The following is a 24,465-nucleotide window of genomic DNA, read 5'->3' on the forward strand; positions in this document are numbered from 1 at the left end:
ACAGTCTGTGAGCCCCTTGGGAAAGGGACTTTATTTATCTTCGGGTCTCTGTCCCAGAAGAGACAGGGCTGGGACTCCGTCTTCCATCCCCTCTGCCCTGTCTCTTCTGTGAGGATTATTATCCTCAGCTTGAAGGCAGAATGAAATCAACTTAGTCTTGGCCTCTGCTTCATTCTGCTGACATCCTTCGTCCACTGCTCATCCAGCCCATCTCTGCTGTTCCCCGGGACAATGGGCTTTTCTTTGTCTCGAACGTTCTGAAATTTCTGCACCCTTTTAGTCTCTGTTCTAACCTTCCTTCCTCTGGCCCTTTCTCCCTGGACTGTTCCAGATTGGGAAGAGTAGCTGCGAAGCTCTGTATTTCGGATCTATGGGCTCTGGAGCTAGATGGCCCGGATTCACAGGCCAGCTGTATTTCTTCTTTCCTCTTTTTCCCTTCTTTCCTGGCCAGTTGCTTAACCTCTGTTTGACCTGGTTTGCTCACTTCCCAAAAGGGAACAGTTGAGATCTAGAGAGGATGAATGAGGTAATCTACAGATAAAGCGCATAGAACAGTGGCGGTACATGGCATGTTCCACTTAAAGGATTAAACCATCATTAAACGTTGCTCTCCCCCTCCATCCTCTGGGCCTGCCAGGAACTCCTCACCTTCAGGATGCTGTTGGGGACTTGTGCCTTGTCCTGCTGTCAGCACCGCCCTGCCGAACCTGGATCCACTGGCTCCAGGTCACAGTCAAGCTGGACCTGCCCACATGAGCCTTGGCAATGGTCTGTGGATCTCAGTCAGCCTGAAATGAAGTTTGCATGGAGGGCTTGCCAGCAAGTCCCTGCTCCTGCCCTTGGCTCTCCCCAAGGTCATCCCAGATAAGTTGGGCTGATTATGTCCTTCCTCTCTGCTCATGAGCTAAGCCCTCTGTGGCAGATGTTGGATTTTCCAGGTAGAGAAACCAAGGATACTGCCCAGAGGAGGGACGAAGAGAAAGAAATGCTCAAAGGTCCTAAGCTGATGGCAAAACATCTTGTCCTCCAAGCTGAGTGCGCTGGGGGAGGGGATGAGTGGGGAAGAGGAGTTAATCTATAGATAAAGCACATAGAACAGTGGTGGTACATGGCATGTTCCACTTAAAGGGTTAAATGCAGGGATGCTATCCTGGTCTGAGGTCCCGTCGGAGCTGCAGGGGGATGGGAGTTCCGGGGTTCTTCCAGGGAAGACTTAGGACTTAGGGGGAAGGGGAGACAGGTATTTGGCTCAGTAGCAGTGTGACCATTCTAATAGCTAGAGCTGCCCCAAAAGGCTTTGTAAGATAATGAGTTCCCTGTCACCCACACTGTAGAGGGTAAGTCTGGCCTTCTGTGGGGTCTATTGTGCTGATAATTCTTCTTAAAAGCTTACTGTATGCTAAGCCCTGCATCAAGTCCTTTTTATCTTGTTCACGCCTCACTGCAATTTTGTAAGTGTAGGTACACTGATTATGTCATACATAAGGAAATGAAAGCCCGGAGAGTTTATGAGACAGACCCAGGTCAGGAAGGCCAAGGTTCAATTTTGACCTGACCACTTCTTATATGTCATAGGACACACCACTTTTAGCTCCTCTAATCTTAGTTTCTGCAGCTGGAAACCCGTGAACTCAGAGTAAGTGCCCAGCAAGTGTGAGCTACTGTTTTTTTTTTTTCAGATGAACACAGCTGATTTCAGCATTTCCTCTTAGATTAGGTCTCTGTGGTCTTGGGTTGAATCAGGCTCTGGTGCCTTTACCTTCAGTCAATGGTCTTAGCTGCTTTGGGAACATTTCCTCAAAAAGGGTCTTCTATCTGTGAAAAAGGTCTCAATCAAAGCAGTTTGGGAAGCAATGGGTTAAACAATGCTAAGTCGGTTATTTACCGCAGGACTTCTCAGAGCTTTCAGGATGCTAATGATTATTGTGACTCTCTTAAAGAAGGTTAAAGTATGCAGCATCCCCACGTTTATTTAATCATGTGCATCTCTCCATCTTTTTACTTTTGGCATCATTGCCCAGCATTGTTTGCTGACTCTCTAAGCTAATCACTTCTGGGAAAGCTCACGCCTCCCTGGCTCTTGATAAGGGGCAAGGAGAGTAATCAAGACAGGAGGCTGTCATGATAGCTAGCACCCAAGTGGACTCACAGAAGCTGCCAAGAGAATGACCTTCCTTAACTCGTGAACAGAGGTAGGCATGCAGGTGCAAGATGTGGGTTCTTCTCTGGGTTTATTTAGGCTGGTAGCAATATGGCAGGAGGAGAAATGACCGTGGGCACCGAGCCCATGACCTTGCTGAGCATTTGGATTTTGTTTATCTTTTAGACTACTTAAGCCTGTCCCATGGGCTTTAATTCTTTATCCTATACGCAAACGTTGCCCAGTTCGATTCCAGGATCTCCTTCACAGGTTCCAAGAGCATCCAGATCATTTAATCGTTTCCCCATTGTCATTTCCAAGTCACCAAGATTCTTCCCGACTGAGCTGTGTTGCTCTTGTAGACCAAGATGTTTATTAATTCTACTAATTCAATACATTCCTTGTCTACCAAGAAAACAGGATATACCAAGCTTGCATTACCACATGCAGAATCTCTTACAAGGTACACTTCCCTTTCTTATTATCTAGCCTAATTATTTCTCCCTATTATAATACATTTTCCTGCTAATCACTGGTCCATTTGGGAACAGTGTCTTGAAGACAGGAAAAAAGGGTGGGAGGCTTTGTGGGCTGCGTAGCGGAGGGCTCAGTCTCTAGGCTTTAGCTCTGGAGATGCTGAGGGGCTCCTTGGGGAAGGGAGGGTCATCTTTCAGCTCAGGAAGGGTCCAGCCGGCCGGTTCTGACCCTCGTGGCCTCTAGACCCTTGTGAAAAAGAAAAATGAGTCAATATCAGCTCCAGCGTAGTTTGCTTCCCTTCTAATTGGTGCCAGGGCCCCAGACACTAGGGCTGTAATTACTTATGCTGTCGAGAGAAGGGAGTTCTTAAAGTGATTTATCATGGAGGTGACAGAAAATGACAATTGCTCATCACTTAAAACAATGAGCCTGCCAAATGCTGACCATGCAGGTGTGGGCATGGGGAGGTGGCGGCATTCCATCTCTATTGGCCTTCATTGGCAGAGTTAATGAAAGATTAGTCCCCCAGGGAGATTTCCCTCCAGCGAGAGGTATCCCCTGGCATCTATTAGGCCCTGGTCAAGGCTGTGCCTCCCACATGGGCCCTTCTAAAAGGATTTAAAAGCATTTAACAAACTTTTACTGCATCAGGTGCTGTGCTGAGTATTTTGTGTGTATTATCTCATGACAACTGATATGAGGCAGGTATGATCTCTCAGGTGGGCTGAGAATATCTAGGATGCAGTGGTCCCCAAAGCCAGACCACTCCAAAGGGCTGAGAGAGCCAGTTGCCATGGCAACCAGATAGCCATGCTCATGTACCTACTCCAAGGGTAGGAGTTGATCGCCAGGCTTAAGATTCCAGAGGCAGAAGTGAGTACCGGGGCTGTCTATGGCTCACATTTGATTCCCAAATCATAGGTGTCTCCTGACTCATTACCCTAGTGTGGCTGCTTGGATGTTATTTTATGCCTTTTCTCATAGTCTTTATTTCCCTTTGCTAGTCTCTTGGGCACCAAACACCCTCTGCATCACAGCCCTCCTCCACCTCTCTATTCCTAGGAGCACCATTCTCCAATGCCCTCTTCCTCAAGGGCCAGAATAGTGTAGTGGAGAATAACATGCAGGTGGAGATTGCCTGCCTTCTAGTTCCAGCTCTACTTGTCAGCTGGGTGACTTTGAGCAAACTATCTAACTTCTCTGTGCCTTGGCTTCTACACTTGTAAAATGGAGGTACTAAAAGTGTTCATCTCTGGATTATAATAGACATTTTATTAAAAGAAATTATATATAGGTGGTAATGACTTTGGCTTTCCAGGTGACGCAGTGGTAAAGAATCTGCCTGCCAGTGCGGGAAATGCAGGTTTGATCCCTGGATTGGGTAGATCCTCTGAAGTAGGAGATGGCAACCCACTCCAGTATTCTTGCTTGGAAAGTTCCACAGACAGAGGAGCCTGGTGGGCTACGGTCCGTGGGGTTGCAAAGAGTCGGACGTGACTGAGCAATTGAGCACGAACGCACGCAGGGTTATTATAAACCTTCAAGAAGTTAATGTGTGTAACGTGCTGAAAATGACTTTAATGTTAACTTTATTCCTTCATTAATATTTTGAGCACTCACAGATTGTAAAGTGGTGTAGCAGCTATGGAAAATGGGGTGGGATTTCCTCAAAAAATTAAAAATTGAACCCTCATGTGATCCAGCCATCTCACTTCTAGGTATATATCCAAAAGAATTGAAATCAAGATCTCAAAGAGCTATCTGCATTCTCATGTTGACTGCAGTATTATTCACAATAGCCATGATGTGGAAAAAACCTAAATGCCCATTGATGGATGGATGGATAAAGAAAATGGAATATTGCATACAGTGGAATATTGTCTAGGCTTCAAAAAGAAGGAAATTCTGCAACATGCTACAATATGGAGGAAACCGGAGGACGTTATCCTAAGTGAAATAAGCCAGTTACAGAAGGACAAATACTGCATGATCCCACCTATGTGGAGTATCTAAAAATAGTCAAATTCACGGAAGCAAAGAGTAGAATAGTGGTTGTCAGGGCTGGAGGGAGGGGGAAGTGGGGAGCTACTATTCAATGGCTATAAAATGTCAGTTCTGCAAGGGGAATCAGTTCCAGAGATCTGCTGTACAGCATTGTGCCTATAGTTAACAATACTGTGTTCAGTTCAGTTCAGTAGCTCAGTCATGTTCGATGCTTTGCGACGCCATGGACTGCAGCATGCCAAGCTTCCCTGTCCATCACCAACTCCCGGAGTTTACTCAAACTCAGGTCCATCAAGTTCGTGATGCCTTCCAACCATCTCATCCTCTGTCGTCCCCTTCTCCCGCCTTCAATCTTTCCCAGCATCAGGTGGCCAAAGTATTGGAGTTTCAGCTTCAGCATCAGTCCTTCCAATGAATATTCAGGACTGATTTCCTTTAGGATGGACTGGTTGGATCTCCTTGCAGTCCAAGGGACTCTCAAGGGTCTTCTCCAACACCATAGTTCAAAAGCATCAATTCTTAAGCGCTCAGCTTTCTTTATAGTCTAACTCTCGCATCCTTACGTGACTACTGGAAAAACTATAGCTCTGACTAGATGGACTTTTGTTGGCAAAGTAATGTCTCTGCTTTTTAATATACTGTGTTATGCACTTAAAATTTTTGTTAAGAGGGTAGATCTCATATTAAGTGTTCTTGTAATGAAAACAAAAACAAAATCCTAAAAAGATGAAAAAAAACAAAAGGCATGAGGAAACTTTTGGAGGTGATGGATATGTTCAGTAGGTTGGTAGTGGTTTTATGAGGGTATTCATGCTTAGTCGCTCAATTATGTCCTACTCTGCGACCCATGGACTGTAGTCCACCAGGCTCCTCTGTCCATGGGATTCTCCAGGCAAGAATACTGGAGTGAGTTGCCATTCCCTTCTCCAGGGATCTTTACAACCCAGGGATCGAACCAATGTCTCTTGTGTCTCCTGCATTGAGGGCAGATATATATATATATATATATATATATATATATACCCAAACTCATCAGATTGTATACATTAAATTAATAATATGAAATTTTTGTATATCAATTATATCTCAATAAAGCTGTTAAAAAAGAAATAAAACTCAACACTTCCCTGGAGAAGGAAATGGCAACCCACTCCAGTATTCTTGCCTGGAAAATCCCATGGACAGAGGAGACTGGTGGGCTGCAGTTCGTGGGTCGCAAAGAATAGTACATGACTGAGCAACTGAGCAAAACTCAACACAATAGGAAAATATCATTAAAACAAGCAAACAAACAAACAGTAAAACCACTATTTTGAGCACCCGCCACGTGCCATTGCTGGAACTGTTGCTGGGGATACAGCAGACACCCTCATGCACATGGCCTCTGCCTTCAATGCACTCAGCCTTCTCCAGAAAACAGCCATTAGCCAGATAATCATAGAAACAGTTATGTACATTAAGTCATGACAAATGCTGTGAAGAGGACGTACAACAGCTAGGAGAGCATTTAATAGGAGGATGTGAACTTGTGTGGGGGATCAGAAAGGGTTTCCTGGGAAGTGATGTTTAAGCTCACACCTGAAAGATGAGTAAGGGATAAACAGACAAAGGGAGAAAAGAGGAGAGTGTTTCAAGTATACCTGCCCAGAAAGGCCTGTGCAAAGGTCCTGGGTGGGAAGAAGCATGCATTTTTGCAGAGTCAAAAGAAGGATCAGCATGGAGAGGGCACAGAATGGGATGAATGATGTTGGGAGATGTGATTATTTCCTACACCCAGTGTTTCCCAGCCTCTTTCTGCCTCATTTCTTTTTTCCTCCCTGAGAGGACAATTGATAATTCTGACTAGTGAGTTTGGGAGGAGCAGGTAAGACTTCAGCTACCCTGGTGTCTCCTTTACAGATCTTTTGCCCCTGTGAGGTGGAGCCTGCAGTCCTACTGCTCCGTGTGGCTGGAGATGTGAGGCTGTTTGATGCTTAGGGAAGACTCAGGAGCCCAGTGTTGCCATCTGAGTTCCCAGTGAGTGCCATCACTCATGATAGTACAGCTGGCACTTCACTCTCCATCTGCAGGCCTCCCTAAGTTCTGTATTCAAGCAGAATCAAAAACATATGTCGCTTGCAAGATCTTATCAGCCACTACTCTTTCTTCATTGTCTGGCCCAGAGTCCACTGTTTCTCAGTTTGGAGGGCTGGTCAAGTGCCAAGTATCAGATAGTTTCCATAAACCTGTCTTTTCTTCATAGTTGGAGGGTTGGCAGTGCAGGAAAGGAATCCAGGAACCTCTTCAATATTGAATGGTCCAGGGATTCAATTACACTTTTTTATACCAGAAAGTAAACCAATTTTAATGGAACACATCAACAATTTAAATGGCATTGCTGACTTTTCTCCATGATGAGAAAATTCAAGTCCTCTAATTTTGCCTCTTTGAACTCACACAGCTTCTGGATCTGGCCTGGAACATGAGGCTCCCCTCACTCTTTGACCTTCACTCAGACTGCAAAATACCCATGCCCGGCCATGCCTTTGCAGTTCGTTATGAAAGGCACACATCTTCCATCTCATTGCATCTTCACGAGAACTCTGCAAAGAGAGGACTGTGGCCCCATTTTACAGATAAAATGTGTGAAGCTCGCACAGGGGAAGTAACTGGCCCAGGGACACATAGTAAAGAGTGAGCACACTAAAATTTGAATCCAAGCCTCTATGATCTCAAAACCAGGCCACTGTGTGCCAGGAGACTTATCGCTTTATTGTTCAGGGTTTACTCATTACTAGTCTATAAAAGAAAGATGGAGGAGCCTCAGAAAAGAGAGGCAGAAGCTTCAGGAGCCTCAGGCCAGGAACTAGAGCCACATTGACCTTCAGGATCCTTTTTCCCTCTTATTTCTTGCTTCCTTTATTCTCATGGCTGGTGGGCTTTTCCCACTTAGTGGGGAATGGGACCACTCACAGTCTCGTGTGCCCATCCTGCCAGTTCTAGCACTACTGCCCATCTTCAGCTCAAAGATCCCCTCCTCAGGGCTTCCTCCCAGATTGCCAGGCTAGGTCCCCATGTCATTCTCCTCCACTGCACTGATCACTTTTTTAAATTACATGCTGCGTGGTTGTCTGATTAATTATGACTCCTCCATGAGACTCAAAGCCTCAAAAGGACAATGCCTAGCATATCCGTGGCACTCCATAGATGCTCAACGAATAGGCTCAGCAGGTGAGGAAGAGGTGGAAAGACATTTCAGGCAGAGGGAATAACACATACCAAGGCCCAGAGGAGAGAAGGACTCTGACACTCTAAGAGTAGGCAGGTCAAGGGTCTGATCAGACTGGGCCAAAGGCAAGGAACAGATGGTTCAGACATTGTCAACCCAGTTTCTCCCAGGTGCTGTGAGAAACTTCTGCAAGCAGAGGAACGATGGGGTAGGATTTTTGTTTTAGTAAGATTGTTCTGGTTATAGCGGGTGGTAAGGCTGGAGGCAGGGAAACCAGGAGGGAGGCTATGGCACCATCCCAGGAGAGGGATGAGGGTGGCTTAGAATAGGTCAGTGGCAGCAGTGTTGCAGGGAAGTGGACACATTTGGGAGTTAGAAAGGATAGGGCTTGGTGTGGGGCTGAGTTGAGAAAGGGGTTGAGGAAGATGCTCATGTCTATAGCCCCAGACATCAAAGGGTTGAGGGTTTGAGCAGGGGGTGTGGTGGGTCTGGGCTATGGTGGGTGAAGGTCTCAGGGCTTTTGACCTCCCACACATCTCAGAGGAGTGCTCTGAGCTGCGCCCCTGAGAAGGCTCATGTTCAAGGGCTCAGGGTCTCCATCCTCCATAGCTAGACATCATCCCATTATAGAGAGCAGTGGTGCCTCTGTCTGACCACCTGACGTCCCACCTGAGTCAGCTACGGGAGCTCAGGGAACCTCTGCTGGGTTGCAGTACAGAGCAAGCCACTCTTATGTGGAAACCAGAGGAACAGTGCCTCCTCAGTCTGTATCAGCTGGACCAGCTGAACCAGAGCGGGGTTTAGGAGGGCTGAACCAATCTGGGCTTGCTCACGCAATCCCAGATGAGAGCACCAGGGGGCTCTCTTGAGTCTTGAAAGAGACTGTGTGCTCAGTCATGTTTGACTGCGATCCCATGACCTGCAGCCTGCCAATCTCCTCTGTCCGTGGAATTTTCCAGGCAAGAATACTGGAGTGGGTTGCCATTGCCTTCTCCAGGGGTTCTTCCTGACCCAAGGATCGAACCCAAGTCTCCTGCATTGGCAAGTGGATTCTTTACCACAGAGCCACCTGAGATGTCTGGGTCATAAAAGGAGAGTGAACTTCCTCAACTTTGTCTTGAATGGTTTTTAACAGACTCATGGGACCTAATCCCTAGAGGGGTAGCACAGGAGGCTGGGGTTGACTGATTGATGATCATTTGTCCAACAAATAGTTGCAAGGCCATGGGAGTTGGAAGACGTGGACTTGCTACAAATCCTCCTGGCAATCTTGGACAAGCTCCTTATCCTTCCTGGGTTAATAATCATGAAAGACATGCCTTATTGAGTCATTTACCTCTTCAAGTCTCTGATTACTTTAACCACTCATAATGGTCCTTTGAGGTAAGTAAGATATTAACCCTCCCTTTTACAGATGAGGAAGCTGAGTTTGGAGAGATTTAATAATTTGTTCAAAGCCACATGGAAACCAGAGAGAGCTTCAGTTCAAACCCAGTGCTGGAGATTAAGGGGGAATGCCATGTTGCATGGGGCATCTTGGCAGCAGTGGCTGGGGCAGGGAGGGGTGGGCAGTAAGGAGGGTGCCATGAAAGCATTTGAAATATGAGGGCAACATGACTGAATTCTTTATGGAAGATGAATTGAATGAAAGAGTGACCAGATAGGAGAACTTATAGTGGTCCAGGCCAGGGATGAGACCAGAGTGAGGGCAGAGTCCGCAAGCCTGGAGAGGGGGGTGTGATATGAACTTCATTCAGTTCAGTTCAGTCACTCAGTCGTGTCTGACTCTTTGCGACCCCAGGGACTGCAGCACGCCAGGCTTCCCTGTCCATCACCAACTCCCGGAGTTTACTCAAACTCATGTCCATCAAGTCGATGATGCCATCCAACCATCTCATCCTCTGTCATCCCCTTCTCCTCCTGCCTTCAGTCTTTCCCAGCATCAGGGTCTTTTCAAATGAGGTGGTTCTTTGCATCAGGTGGCCAAAGTATTGGAGTTTCAGCTTTAGCATCAGACCTTTCAATAAATATTCAGGACTGATTTCCTTTAGGATGAACTGGTTGGATCTCGTTACTATTCAAGGGACTCTCAAGAGTCTTCATGGGAAAGGGCATATCCCTGGAGTGTGGGCTGTGAGTACACAGTGAGTTGGAGGATTCTGAGAAGGTTGGTCCTGGGCTGGCACGATGGTAGAGCCATCGGCAGAGACAAGAAAGGAGGAGGAAGAAGACAGACTTCTATATCCCTTAAGGTGCCCAGCTGAACTGTTTGTCCCAAGCAGTGATGCCTAAGAGGGCCCTGGTCTTCTTTGGTGTGAAATCCTACCTTTCTTTACTAGGTTTCCATATATGTGCCGTATCTCTCTGTTTAGTTTTTAAGAATCATTTGAAACTGTGCATGAGAGAGAGAGAGAGAGAGATTGTTTATTTCTTAGCCTTTAACCTCATCAACTTGTGCTTCTTAAATACCAATTTCCTCTTGGACTCTGACAATTCTGCTCTCTTAAAACAGCCTCAGCAGGCTTCTCCTGTCTGTGAAAGGCCAAGCATGTGGTTGTCTCTGGGAAGAAGGCCTCTGAATGTTGCTGATCCTGGGATAATCAGCCAGGAAGGCCAAAGCTCCTGGAGCAGACAAGGTGACTCAGGGCTGGCAGCCACAGCATCTCCACAGCAGAATCTTGGTCTCCGGGCAGAAGATGCTGCAGCAAGCTGCTGGCTGAGCTGCTTCCTGCCCCCTTAGACCTAATGAGAAGAGACAGGCCATCCAGTGTCTGCTGGATGGGGGTAGGGGTGTCTGTGTGGACCATGTGGATCCTTCCCTGGGCAGGCTGACAGCCCCACAGGTCTTTTAACACTGGAGGGGAAATTACCTTCCTCTTGCGGGGATGGAGCATACTGCAGCACAGTCACCAGTCTCCTCACCAACTCTGCTGGGTTCAGAGCTGAGCCTTCCCCCAAGACAGAGCACTGATAGTTGAGGAGCAAGAGTGAGGCCTTTAAGAGATGTAAAAGGTCAGGGCTTGTCCTACAAGGGAGAGGGCGCAGGGAGCGGATGTATGTAAGAGATGATAAGAGCCACTCAGCCCTCTCCTGTACCCCATACTGCATGCAGGGTGATGTAGATTAGTGGCTAAAATATGCATAGAGTGCTTCTACTACTCTTCTGAGTGCTTGGCTGAGACTCCTAGCATAAAAGACACACTAACAAGAGAAAAAGAAACAGAAGTTTATTAACCTGTATACACATGTCTACATGGGAGAGACCTAGAAAAAAATGAGTAACTCCAGGAGGTGGCTCGGAACTCCAGCTTAAATGCCATCTTCAGCTAAAGGCAAAAGAAAGAAAGGTGTCAGGGAGGCCAGTTCTGTGGTGGTGACCAGGAAAAGCACAGTAAACAAGAGTAAAGTTTGTAACACAGATTTAAGTTGGTGCTTTTTTCACTAGTAAGATTCTAAAGTTGTCTCTCTGGATTAACTTTTGTTCTTCCTGGTCCAGAGAGGAGGAGGGACACATTTGTAAATTTATGTCCTGCTTCTAGGCAAATAAGGGAGGGTAGAGAGTTTTTCTTGTATCTGCTTCTTTGCAGTTGCCTTCAGCTCAAAATAATCCTTATGCCCAAGAAGCATTCTCTGGGGGTGGCATATTCTGTTTGGAGACATCTATTTGGAAATGTGTCTGAAATCTGGCAAACCTTGGTTCGAATTCTAGCTCCACTTCTGGTAGGTAAGTTACTCAATGCCTATGAGTATCAATTTAGTTAAAATGGGGATAATAACTGAGCTGATTTCCCAGAATGGTAGCAACGACTTGATGAGATTGTATTCATTTGCTGGGGCTGCCATAGCAAAGTACCACAAACTGGGAGGCTTAAACGGCAGAAATGTATTGTCTTGCAGTTCTGGAGGCTAGAAGCCTAAACTGAGGTGTCAGCAGTGCTGGTTCCTTCTGAGAGTTGTGAGGGAGAATCTGTTCCATGCCTCTCCCCAGGCCTCTTGTAGATGGCCATCTTCATGTCCAAGTGGCATTCTCCCTTTAGGCGTGTCTGTCTCCAAATGACCCCTTTTTATAAGAACATCAATCATACAGATTAGGGCCCACCCTAGTGGCCTCATTTTGACATGCTTACTTCTGCAAAGATCCTATCTCCAAAAATGGTCATGTTCTGAGGTATTTGAGGTTAGGGCTTCAATTTATAGATTTTAGGAGAGGCACAAGATCTGGGTCATAACAGATAATGCAATTAAGACTCTTAAATAGTATGGGGTTAGATAGTACAGACTAAGCATGCTGTAAATCATCATCCTTGTCACTGCCACAGTCCCTAACCTATATTCCCCATCTCATGCTCCATGTTAGACTCAATATCCTGCCTGTTCCCCAATGCTTCTTACCCAATTCATTGCCACCCTAACCTCTATCTCCTCTCCTTTCTGACTTGAGGGTTCAACTGTCATCCCTAATCCAGAAAGTGTCACCTGTGCATGATGTGAAATGTTGAGATCACACAGTGTGTGGACTACAGTTCCTGGCTGCTAGACTGATCCTAGTTCCTGGCCGATAAGTAAAGTCTGTCTCCCCATCTTTGATGATCTGCACTCAGGGACCTGCTCACTTTAGCTGCTAGAAAAGGATATGGGTAATGGTTTAGAATGTGGACCGTAAAGCCACTTACCTCCTAGCGCAAGGACTGGCAAACTACAGCCTGTGGGCCATATCTGTCCTACTGTCTGGTTTTGTAAGTAAAGTTTTATTGGGACGCATAGTGGTGGTTCAGAGGGTAAAAAATCTGCCCGCAATGCGGGAGATCCAGGTTCGATCCCTGGGTTGGGAAGATCCCCTGGAGAATGGAACGGCTATCCACTCCAGTATTCTTATCTCGGGAATCTCATGGACAGAGGAGACTGGAGAGCCACAGTCCATGGGATTGCATAGCATTGGACAGGACTAAACAACTAACACTATTGGGACTCAGCCACATCCATTTATTAACATATTGCCTATGGCTGCTTTTGCTTTACAAATGCAGAGTTGTGGAATTAACAATGGAGACCACATGGCTTGCAAAGCTAAATACTTACATACTATCTGGCTTGTTATGGAAAAAGGCAAATATCTTAACCTCTTGTGCTTCACTTTGCAATTTATTAATTGAAAGTGATAATGATACCTTCCTCTTGGTATCTGCCCGCTATTAAAATGGAGTTGTTGTGATTATTGTTTGAGCTGATATATATCATGCTGCTTAGGCTGTGAATATTATTATTACAAAAGTATTATTATTACACAAACTGCAGCCAAACTCCATGGACTCAGAGCCACGTGCTCTCAGCTGGAGGTGTGGTTAGGCCCCAAGGCCAGAGCAAACAGCCTTGATGGGGGACTTTAGCCTCTCTAAGCCCACAACATCTTTCAACCTGAGAAGATCTTCTCTGGCTCCTTCTGGCTTGCATAGATAGGCCTGGTGTCCCTCTAGTTTTCATTTCCATGCTGCCCCAGACCTGGATCTCACACCTGCCCCTGTCCATGCCATTTCATTTGACTACTATTTATTGAGAACATATATGTGTGCAGAGACTCCTAAGCAGGGCATTCGCGCGTCTAGAGATAAATATGACATCATCCCTGCCTTCAAATTTATCCCCTCCTTCCACTCCTTATATAACAGGGCACCTGGTAGCTCGGACCTTACCATTTTTGAAGTGGAAAAACTTATTTTAAAAATAATGCAGTGTCTGTCTTTTAGGATGGAGCCTGTCCCTTTGTTCTTGGCCAGACCTCTTGAGTGGGTCCTTGTGGTTATGCAAATGAGAAGCAATTGCTCTCTTTGGTACTTGGAGAAGACCTAAATTCGATGTTAGGTGTACTGCTTAGTAATGTAAATCAGGAGGGTATTTTAGCAGAACCATGCCTCTGCAAATTATGTTTCCTTTAGAGAAATCTTTCCTTTCTAATTCTGGATCCAGACTGCCCCGAGCAGCCTGTAAATTGTCGCATTTGTACCAAGATGGTGAGAGTTTTCTTTGAGTCCTTGTTGGAAGGGAAGGAGGGATTGGGAAAGTGGGGAGCACAGAAGGGGTATGGAGCCTGAACCTCTGGGCACTGCAGGGAAAAGACTGGGGAAAGGTCTGGACTGGCCTCAGCCAGCACAACCTGGCTCCACCAGGGACCCAGACTTTGGGAAATGTGCCATGAGATTCTCGAGGGATTGTCTTATTAGGGACCTGGTGCCGGACCCTGTGGGTGGGTGGGGTCAGTTTCAGTGGGGACCCCGTTGTCCAGCATTTTGGGATAGGATTTGAGGACTTGAGAGGCAGATCTGTGCTTGGAGGGGAAGAATTGCCCAGCATCCAAGCAGGGAACCAGTCCAGGAAGAGGTTTTGAGGTCAGGTTTGGGGCTGGCTGTTCAAGGGTGACCACTTCTAGGAGTGGTTCTAAATTGTGCCTTATGCTGTACTTTCTTTTCTTTAGTCCGAAATCGTCAATAATCCTCCCTAAAGTTCTAGCTTGTTCTCAGCACTAATATAACTAGTATAGGGATTAGCAAACTGGGGGTGGAGATGACACAGGTTCAGAAGAGCAGCCACATCCCAAGCCAGGGCATCAGAGGCGGCCATCTAGGGGCATCAGGCAGGGTCACCTGGGCTCAGCAGCCTCTTGACCTCACCCGAGGCCATGGCAGCAGCTCCTTCTAGAACACCCCACGCTGTACCTGGGGAGACTCTCAGAAGGAGCTGGAGGACTGGTTGAGGGGTCCGTTTCCAGCAGTGAGGGAGACGTTCTCCCAGACAAGGCAGAATGGCAGCCTGTCACCCTTCACTTTTTTGCCTGCTAAACCAAACCACTGGTAATGGTCTGCACTTCCTTTTTCCCTGACATCTTTCACTGTCACCTTTCCCCTGGTTGACATGCAAGATCTAAATACATTTAATACCTATTTGGCCTATTGATGTCAGACATGACAGAGAGCACTTGTGATAAATAAACCCACCTGTGACAGACTGTCTGGAGCAGCCAGACCCTTCAAAACAAACAGGCGCTAAAGGTCAGGTGCCAAGAGTCACAAGGCAGGAGGAGGAGGGGGCCTCTCAGGACAAGCATCCCTGGAATACAGGCTGCAGTCATGGTGGCAGGTGGCCCTCTTGCTAATTGTCATGGTGGTGAGAGGGGGTTGAAAATGAAGGTGACCGTGCAGAGCTGCAACAGGAGAGAGTGGCTTTCTCTGTCTGATTGAAGCATCTTCTGTTCAGTTCAGTCGCTCAGTCGTGTCCGACTGTTTGTGACCCCATGAATTGCAGCACGCCAGGCCTCTCTGTCCATCACCAACTCCCGGAGTCTACCCAAACCCGTGTCCATTGAGTTGGTGATGCCATCCAACCATCTCATCCTCTGTCGTCCCCTTCTCCTCCTGCCCCTAATCCTACCCAGCATTAGGGTCTTTTCCAATGAGTCAACTCTTCGCATGAGGTGGCCAAAGTATTGGAGTCTCAGCTTCAACATCAGTCCTTCCAATGAACACCCAGGACTGATCTCCTTTAGGATGGACTGGTTGGATCTCCTTGCAGTCCAAGGGACTCTCAAGAGTCTTCTCCAACACCACAGTTCAAAAGCATCAATTCTGTGGCGCTCAGCTTTCTTCACCGTCCAACTCTCACACCCATACACGACCACTGGAAAAACCATAGCCTTGACTAGATGGACCTTTGTTGGCAAAGTAATGTCTCTGCTTTTAAATATGCTATCTAGGTTGGCCATAACCTTCCTTCCAAGGAGTAAGCATCTTTTAATTTCATGGCTGCAATCACCATCTGCAGTGATTTTGGAGCCCAAAAAAATAAAGTCTGACACTGTTTCCACCATTTCCCCATCTATTTCCCATGAAGTGATGGGACCAGATGCCATGATCTTAGTTTTCTGAACGTTGAGCTTTAAGCCAATTTTTGCACTCTCCTCTTTCACTTTCATCAAGAGGCTTTTTAGTTCTTCTTCACTTTCTGCCATAAGGGTGATGTCATCTGCATATCTGAGGTTATTGATGTTTCTCCCAGCAATCTTGATTCCAGCTTGTGTTTCTTCCAGCCCAGCATTTCTCATGATGTACTCTGCATAAAAGTTAAATAAACAGGGTGACAATATACAGCCTTGACGTACTCCTTTTCCTATTTGGAACCAGTCTGTCGTTCCATGTCCAGTTCTAACTGTTGCTTCTTGACCTGCATACAGGTTTCTCAAGAGACAGGTCAGATGGTCTGGTATTCCCATCTCTTTCAAAATTTTCCACAGTTTATTGTGATCCACACAGTCAAAGGCTTTGGTACAGTCAATAAAGCAGAAATAGATGTTTTTCTGGAACTCTCTTCTGAGTGTCTGCTTTTTGAGATTGACAGGTTAACACTTACTTTTTAAAAAATAATTTTATTTATTTATTTATGTCTGACTGTTCTGGGTCTTTGTTGCTGCATAGACTTTCCCCTAGTGGCAGCAAGTGGGGACTGTTCTCTAGTTGTGGTGGTTGGGCTTCTCATTGCAGTGGCTTCTTTTGTTATGAAACACAAGCTCTAGGCACACGGGCATCAGTAGTTTTGGCACGTGGGCTCAATAGTTGGTCTCCTTGGCTCTAGAGCACAGGCTCAATAGTTGTGGCACACAGGTTAATTGCTTCATGGCATGTGGGAATCTTCCCTGACCAGGGATAGAAGCTGTGTCTCCTGCATTGGCAGGTGGATTCTTTACCACTGAGCACCAGGGAAGCCCCAACACTTATTTCCTGGTTCCTATCATTCAGTAAAATCTCCGGGGCTTTCATGAGCTAGATGTCCTGACTGTGTCTGCTGGTGCTGGTATCAGGAATGGTTCTCCATGGGGGAAATGGGAGCTGGGGGCTGGAACTAGCTGTGTGTAGCAAGGCAGCAGATTACAAGCAAGTGCCCTCTGAGAAGACCCACATAAGAAGTGATTGCAGAGGGAAGAGCGAGAAGAAATTGTAAGGAGGAAAGCATTTAGTGCATGAATCAACCTCCTTGCACACCTTTGGGGCCCTGAAGGCACAGTCTCCTTTGTAAAGGGACCATATGGATTAAGCAGCACTTTATTTGGAAAACTCAGGCCAACAGCTTGCTTTTGAATGGCTTGGAGCCAGATGCCTGTTTGTGTATTAGTATAATATCTGCCAGGTCCTATAGGTGATTTGCATGGGTGGTCATGCCCCTGGGTGGAGGGCTTGATGCTCTTTCCATGACTCCATTTAAGAAGATCCTCAAATCAGAAAGGAGGACAGGACAAATGGGCTGTAAGTCATGTGGTTTGGAGAGAGTCTAGTGACCTACAGCAGTGGCTCTCCCTTTTTTCCCCCCATTTTCCTTTACTTCATAAACACCTAGTTACAAGGTGTACAGATCAAAAATAATAATAACGAAGGGAGAGGAGGATGTAGGGAAGATTTTTATGATGTGTATGGAGCACAGAGGAAGGAAGGGGTGGGAACCAGCCCTCTCCCTCCACACACAGTCCCGGACGCGGGCTGTGACCCCTGCAGCGGGGAGTCTGAGGAGGAGCTGGGTAGAGATCCAGGGTAGCTGAGGGATGGAAGAGACTCCTAAACCCAGAGCTCACCCCAAAAGCCCCTTCAGTGCATGGCAGAGGGAGAACAGGGCAAGTGAGAAGGCTCAAAGATGGAGCAGCAAAATGAAAAATCAAGGTAGAGAATACAGGAGAAATGGAGTCAACATGGAAAGGAGACTAAAGAAGGAAAAAGTTGGCAAAGGGGAGTGGAAGATGGAGGGAGTGAGCCCTGTGCCTTGGAGCTGGAATGCTTGTGATTTCAGGAGAAGGAAGCTGGGCAGAGCCCATGGAGAGACTGACAGGTCTCCTCTGCCCCCAAAGCAGAGGAGAGATGCTCTGGACTGCTGTGGGGCTGAGGTTGTTTTTCTGGAAATAATGCAGACAAAGATCCGGAACCTATGACTTTTCCATTGAATAGGAATCGAGTTTTCCAGGGGAGGACATTTAATAAGTTTCACTCAGGAAGTCTCTGTTACCAATAAAGACTTAACAAAGTTAATTAGACTAAACAGCAATTATCGTGTCTCCTCATTGTTCAATTATTTGCTGAACTGGTGTTTCCTGATTAATTTTCTGATTAAAATGTATTCAACTAAAAAGACCTGCAAACAGGCCTTGACAGGTTCCCAAAGAAGGAGGGATGCTGCCACTGGCTGTGCAGGGTGCTGGGCACCGGGCCGCTGAGTTTGTGTCCCACCTTCCCAGGTAGGGGGCCGGGGCAGGTGAGAGGGCGAAGGAAGGGGCGGTGGTGTCCTGCCTGCCCGCATCCCCATAGACACCAATATGTGTCATCACTCAGAGTCTTCCCTTCCCCAAACCTGGGCTTCCTCCTGGATGGGAATGGTGTCTTGGCAGATGGCACCTATTTGTAGGTCCACTGCAAAAGCCTGCGAGTCTCCCTCACCCCCTCCTTAGCCTGCTCAGGATGTATTCTAATTATTTCCTTATAAATGTCCTTAACTGCCTTCCAAGCTAAACCTCCATCTTGGCAAGAGACCTAACCTGACTAACCCTACTCATGTGTGCGTGTGTGCTAAGTCGCTTCAGTCGTGTCCGACTCTCTGCGACCCTGTGGACTATAGCCCGCCAGGCTCCTCTGTCCAAGGGATTCTCCAGGCAAGAATCCTGGACTGAGTTGCCATGCCCTCCTCCAGGGATCTTCCTGACCCAGGAATCGAACCGTGACTCCTACAGCTCCTGCTTTGCGGGTGGATTCTTTACTGCTGAGCCACAAGGGAAGCCCCAACCACACTCATTGGTCCTGTTATTATCGGCACCTCTGAGCACTGCTATAGAAACCCTCTAACCCCAGTGACTGGTCTCGCTCTGAATTCATGACCACAGGCCTCAGATATGCACTGAACAGTGCCCAGCAATGCCATGACACCACCTCCCTGTGTTCCCTTTCCCACTCAGAGACGGCAGGTTCTCTCTGCTCAAACCCCCAACCCTCCCCCACATCCTCACTGTCAGCTCACAACCTTGTCTTACACTTCAGTGAGATGTAGAAGCAATCAGACAAGAACTCCTGTGTCTTCCCATCACTAAACTGACAAACCTCCCATTACAATGAAAGACATGTCCCTACTCTTAACAGCGGCCGACCCCTCCACGCTGTCCTGGATCCCATTCTTTCTCACCTTCTCAAGGACTTTGTTCCTGTAAATATCCTTTCTCTTTCCTGCATCATCAGTTTCTCCCCTCTCAACTGGATCATTCCCATTAGCATACAAAATGCTGTAGAACTTCTCATCTTAAAAAAAAGAGAAAACTCCCTTCAAACAGCACATACATGCTATAGTTATTCTTTTGAAGGTCGAATGCACTTTACAATCATAGAAAGTAAAACCAAAGTTCCTTCCCTTAACCTCACATCCTATCTCTGTATTGCCCATTTTTCTACCATCCTTTACAGCAAAGTTTCTCAAAGGAGTTGTTTAGATTCATTGTTTTCACATCCACACTCTCAATTTTTTCCTCCACATACTTGAACTTGGCTTCCTTCTTCTCTAGGCGACTGAAATGGCTCTCATCTCAGCCAACAATTCACATGTTTCCCAATTTAATGGCTCTTTCTCTTTCTCCTCTTACCCAGGCTCTCAACAGGATCACCCGTTTCTCCCTGAAACACTGGCCTGGTTCTCCTCCTACCTTGCTCTCTGCTCTTTCTCAGTCTGCCTTGCTTGTTCCTCCTCAACTCCAGATTGAAACCCTAGGGATCCTATGCTTTCTTTTCTCCTCCTTCTATACCCTCTTTTGGTGATCTCATAAGACTTGGCTTCAGCGCCATGGCTTTCAATGTCTCCTCTAAGCTGACGGACTCACATCTCCAGCTAAATCTTTCCCTTGAGTTCCAGTGTGAATGTCCAACTTGGAATTCCACATTTCCAGTTGAATAACTAATAGACATTTCTAACTGAATCCATCCCAGAGTGAACTGCTGATCTCCCTCTGTACCTAACTCAAACCCACTCCTCCGCAAGTTCTTCACATCTCAGTAAATGCCCCCTTTGTTACCCAAGTACTCAGGCTAAAAACATGGCATCTTACTTGAGTCTGCTCCTCCTCTTCCACTCACATCTAAGCAGCAAGTGTTACCTTCAAACTATATCTTGATTCCAGTCACTCCCCTCCACCTCCACTGCTACCATTCCAGGCCAAGTCGTGTGCATTCCTGCCTGGACCAATGCCTCCTAACACTGGCCTCTACTCTGATTCCTATAGAGCCCTTTCCTCGTAGAGCAGTGTATCAGTTACCTACTGCTGTGTAACAAATCACCCCCTATCTTTATTTGTTTACAATTCTGTGGGTCAGCGGTTTGGGTCAGGCTCAAGCTGGGTGGTTTTTCTGCTGGTTTGACCTGGTGTGCTCATTCCACTGCAATCAGCTGACAGACTAACCGGGGCTGGTTGGTGCAGGGCCCCTCAGCTCTGGGATCTTGTCTCTGCTCTATATGGCTTTGTCTTCTAGCAGGCTAGTCTGGGTTTCTTCACATGGTAGGATGATTTGTGTCTGATCTTAATCTGCAAAGTTGACTAGGTGATGACACAGAGAAGTCAATGCCACTGAAAGAATAATTTAAAGTCACCACAGTCCCATTAGAAGTGAGAAGCACAGAACTCCACGCAGGGCCCCCAAATCACCAGTGTCATGAGGAGGCAGAAAGGAGCAAGGGAAATGCACTGGCCACAGTCTTTATTGGATTATCTGTGGGAAGCAAGGCAGGGCAGGATAAACAGCTTAGAACTGGCTGGTTTGAATTATTCTGGCAGGCTCTGAGGCATAGGGGCTGTCTCTACTTGTGTGGTAGCAGGCCCTGGTTGATTCAGGGTGGGGGAAATATTGGCCTGGTGTGAGAGTTAGATAAAAGAGGTAATAGGGGTTATGGTCTGGGGACTGGTTGGTATATATATGAAAGGTGGGCTCACTGACAAATTGTTTATTGTCTAGGAATTAGCCAGCTCTGGGAGGGGCAGTCTCTCTCCAATCAGCAAGACCCTCTAAAGATACCTAGACATCATAAAACACAGAAAATAATAAATATGATTAGTACATATGGTAAAGAATCAGCCTGCAATGCAGGAGATCCGGATTCATGGGTTCGATCCCTGGGTTGGGAAGATGCCCAGGAGGAGGGAATGGCTATCCTCTCCATTATTCTTGCCTGGAGAATTCCATGGACAGAGGAGCCTGGCAGGCTACAGTCCACAAGATTGCAAAGAGTTGGACATGATTGAGCGACTGACACATTGATATTTCACACAAAGTAACCACACAGGGTAGCAAGATGGTCAGTGTGGAAGGAACGTGAACAGTGCCTCTGTTGAGGTTTAGCTTTTGAACTGCCAAACATTTCACTGCATTGATCAAAGTAACTCACAAGGCCAGCTCAGATTCAAGGGGAGTGGGGAAACAGCCTTCTCTTCTTGGTTAGGGAGTGGCAACTCTAACAGCAAAGGATGTGGATACAGGGATTGGAGGAAATTGGAGCCATATTTTGTAACCTTTTATAGGCAGCTAGAATGGTGTTGTAAAAGTGAGAATCAGAGAATATTGCTCTCTTTGGTAAAACCCTCTGATGGCCTCCTTCATGCTGCTACTGAAATAAAACCCCATGGTCCTGCAGCCCTCTATGATCTGGCCCCTGCCGACCTCTTTAGTGTTATCCCTCACCCCTACCCTTCATTCACTGTGCTCTGATCACAATGAGCTTCTCTCTACCTCTTGGATGCTCCTAGCTCATTCCAGCCTCAGGAGCTTTCCTTCTGGAATGTTATTCTATATAAATTAACCATTTTGACTCCTTTATCCATTTTTTAGATCTCAGGTCAAGAATGTGCATGCTGTTGCTCAGTTGTGTCCAACTCTGAGACCCCCTGGACTGTAGTCCACCAGGCTCCTCTGTCCATGGGATTTTCCAGGCAAGAATACTAGAGTGGGTTGCCATTCCCTTCTCCAGAGGATCATCCCGATCCAGTGAACAATCTCGAGTCTCCTGCATTGGCAGGCAGATTCTTTACCGTTGAGCCACCTGGGAAGCCCCAGCTCAAGAATAGCAGCCCAGAGAAGAATTTCTCAACCTGCCAACCAAAATAATATTTTCCTACCTCTACCATGAGAGTCCCTCTCTAATGTATGGCCCTGTATTATTTTTCTTAATTACAACAACTAATACTTACATAGTGGTTACTATGGGCCAGGCCTGTTCAAAGTCTTTTATGATATTGACTCGCTACATCCTCATAACCACCCTGTGAGGTAGATACTATTAACATCTTCGTTTTGCAGATGGGGAAACCAAGGCACAGAAAAATTAAGTGACTTGTTCAAGCTCACACATTTTTAATCATGTTTGTTGTTGCTTGCTTCTTTAGTTTATTATGAATTTTTTCACTACACCATAACCTAAGCTTCACAGGGATGAGACTTTGGCTCCCCTGTTCAGCGTTAAATTCCCAGTATCTAGAATGGTGCCTACTACACAGTAGATGTTCCATAAATGCTTACTGAATAATTGAATAAGTCTTCCAGTCCAACTTATTGCCAAATCTATCATACTTCCTAAACATTTCTTAATTTCGGCCATTTCTATCTATATTTCTACCACATAAGTAAGGATAATCTCTTGCTTGGTCCCTTTTTTCTAAAAAGAAATTTTTGTTGGAGTATAGTTGCCTTACAGTGTTGTATTAGTTTCTATTGTATGGCAAAGTGAATCAGCTGTATATATGTGCCCTGTTTTTTGAATTTCCCTTCCATTTAGGTCACCACAGAGCATTGAGTAGAGTTCCCTGTGCTATACAGTAGGTTCTCACTGCTTATCTATTTTATACATAATATCAATAGTGTGTATGTGTTAATCTCAAACTTCCAATTCATCCCACCCTTGGTTCCCCCCTTATTTTCCATACATTTGGTCTCTATGTCTGTCTCTATTTCTGCTTTGCAGATGGCATCATCTATACCATTTTTCTAGATTTCACATATATGCATTAATATATGATATTTATTTTTTTCTCTTTCTGACTTACTTCTTACCTAATCTCTTGTATCAACCTATGTTGATTTAATTTCACTTCCTCCGACCCACTGCAGAGTGAGCAAGCTGAATAAAAAGTGTGGCTACAGCCTTCTGCTTAAAAACTTCTCATAGCCTCTGATTATCATCACAACAAACTGCAAACTCCTTAGAACAGCCTACAACGGGCCTTCCTGATCAGGCTCCCTCTGCTTTTCTTCTAGAATTTCTAAAACCAAGCTCTCCATTGCTCCCCAAACTTGCAGACTTCTTCCCACACCCATGCCCTTGTGTGTGGTGCCTGTCCTCTCCCCAGGCAGACTCCTATTTATCTTTCAAAACCCATTTTATTTGTTAAAATTAATTTTTTTTATTGAAGGGTAATTGCTTTGCAGAATTTTGTTGTTTTCTGTCAAACCTCTACATGAATCAGCCATAAGTATGCATATATCCCCTCCCTTTTGATCTTCCCTCCCATCACCCTCCCCATCTCACCCCTCTAGGTTGATACAGAGCCCATGTTTGAGTTTCCTGAGACATACAGCAAACTCCTGTTGGCTATCTATTTTACATATGATAATGTAAGTTTCCACGTTACTCTTTCCATACATCTCACCCTCTCCTCTCCTCTCCTCTCCCCATGTCCACATGTCTATTCTCTATGTCTCTTTCTCCACTGCTGCCCTTTAAGTAAATTCTTCAGTACCATTTTTCTAGATTCCATATATATGCATTAGAATATGATATTTAGCTTTTCATTCCGGCTCACTTCACTCTATATAATAGGTTCTAGGTTCATCCATCTCATTAGGACTGACTCAAATGCATTCTTTTTTATGGCTGAGTAATATTCCATTGTGTATATGTACCACAGCTTCTTTATCCAGTCATCTGTTGGTGGACATTTAGGTTGTTTCCGTGTTCTAGCTATTGTAAATAGTACTGCAACGAACAATGGGATACATGTGTCTTTTTCAATTTTGGTTTCCTCAGGGTATATGCCTAGGAGTGGGATTGTTAGATCATATGGTGGATTTATTCCTAGTTTTTTAAGGAATCTCTATACCATCTTCCATAGTGTCTGTATCAATTTACATTCCCACCAACAGTGCAAGAGCGTTCCCTTTTCTCCACACCCTATCCAGCATTTATTGTTTGTAGACTTTTTGATGATGGCCATTATGACTGCTGTGAGGTGATATCTCATTGTAGTTTTGGTTTGCATTTCTCTAATAATGAGCCATGTTGAGCATCTTTTCATGTATTTGTTAGCCATCTGTATGTCTTCTTTGGAGAAATGTCTGTTTAGGTCTTTTCCCCACTTTTTGATTGGGTTGTTTGTTTTTCTGATATTGAGTTGTATGAGCTGCTTGTATATTTTGGAAATTAATCCTTTGTCAGTTGTTTCATTTGCTATTATTTTCTCCCATTCTGAGGGTTGTCTTTTCGCCTTGCTTATAGTTTCCTTGGCTGTGCAAAAGCTTTTAAGTTTAATCAGGTCCCACTTGTTTACTTTTGTTTTTATTTTCATTACTCTAGGAGGTGGGTCATAGAGGAT

The sequence above is a fragment of the Giraffa tippelskirchi genome, chromosome 5 (genome assembly GCF_054371585.1).
Source record: "Giraffa tippelskirchi isolate mGirTip1 chromosome 5, T2T-mGirTip1v1.2.pri, whole genome shotgun sequence".
In the NCBI taxonomy this organism is placed as follows: Eukaryota; Metazoa; Chordata; class Mammalia; order Artiodactyla; family Giraffidae; genus Giraffa; species Giraffa tippelskirchi.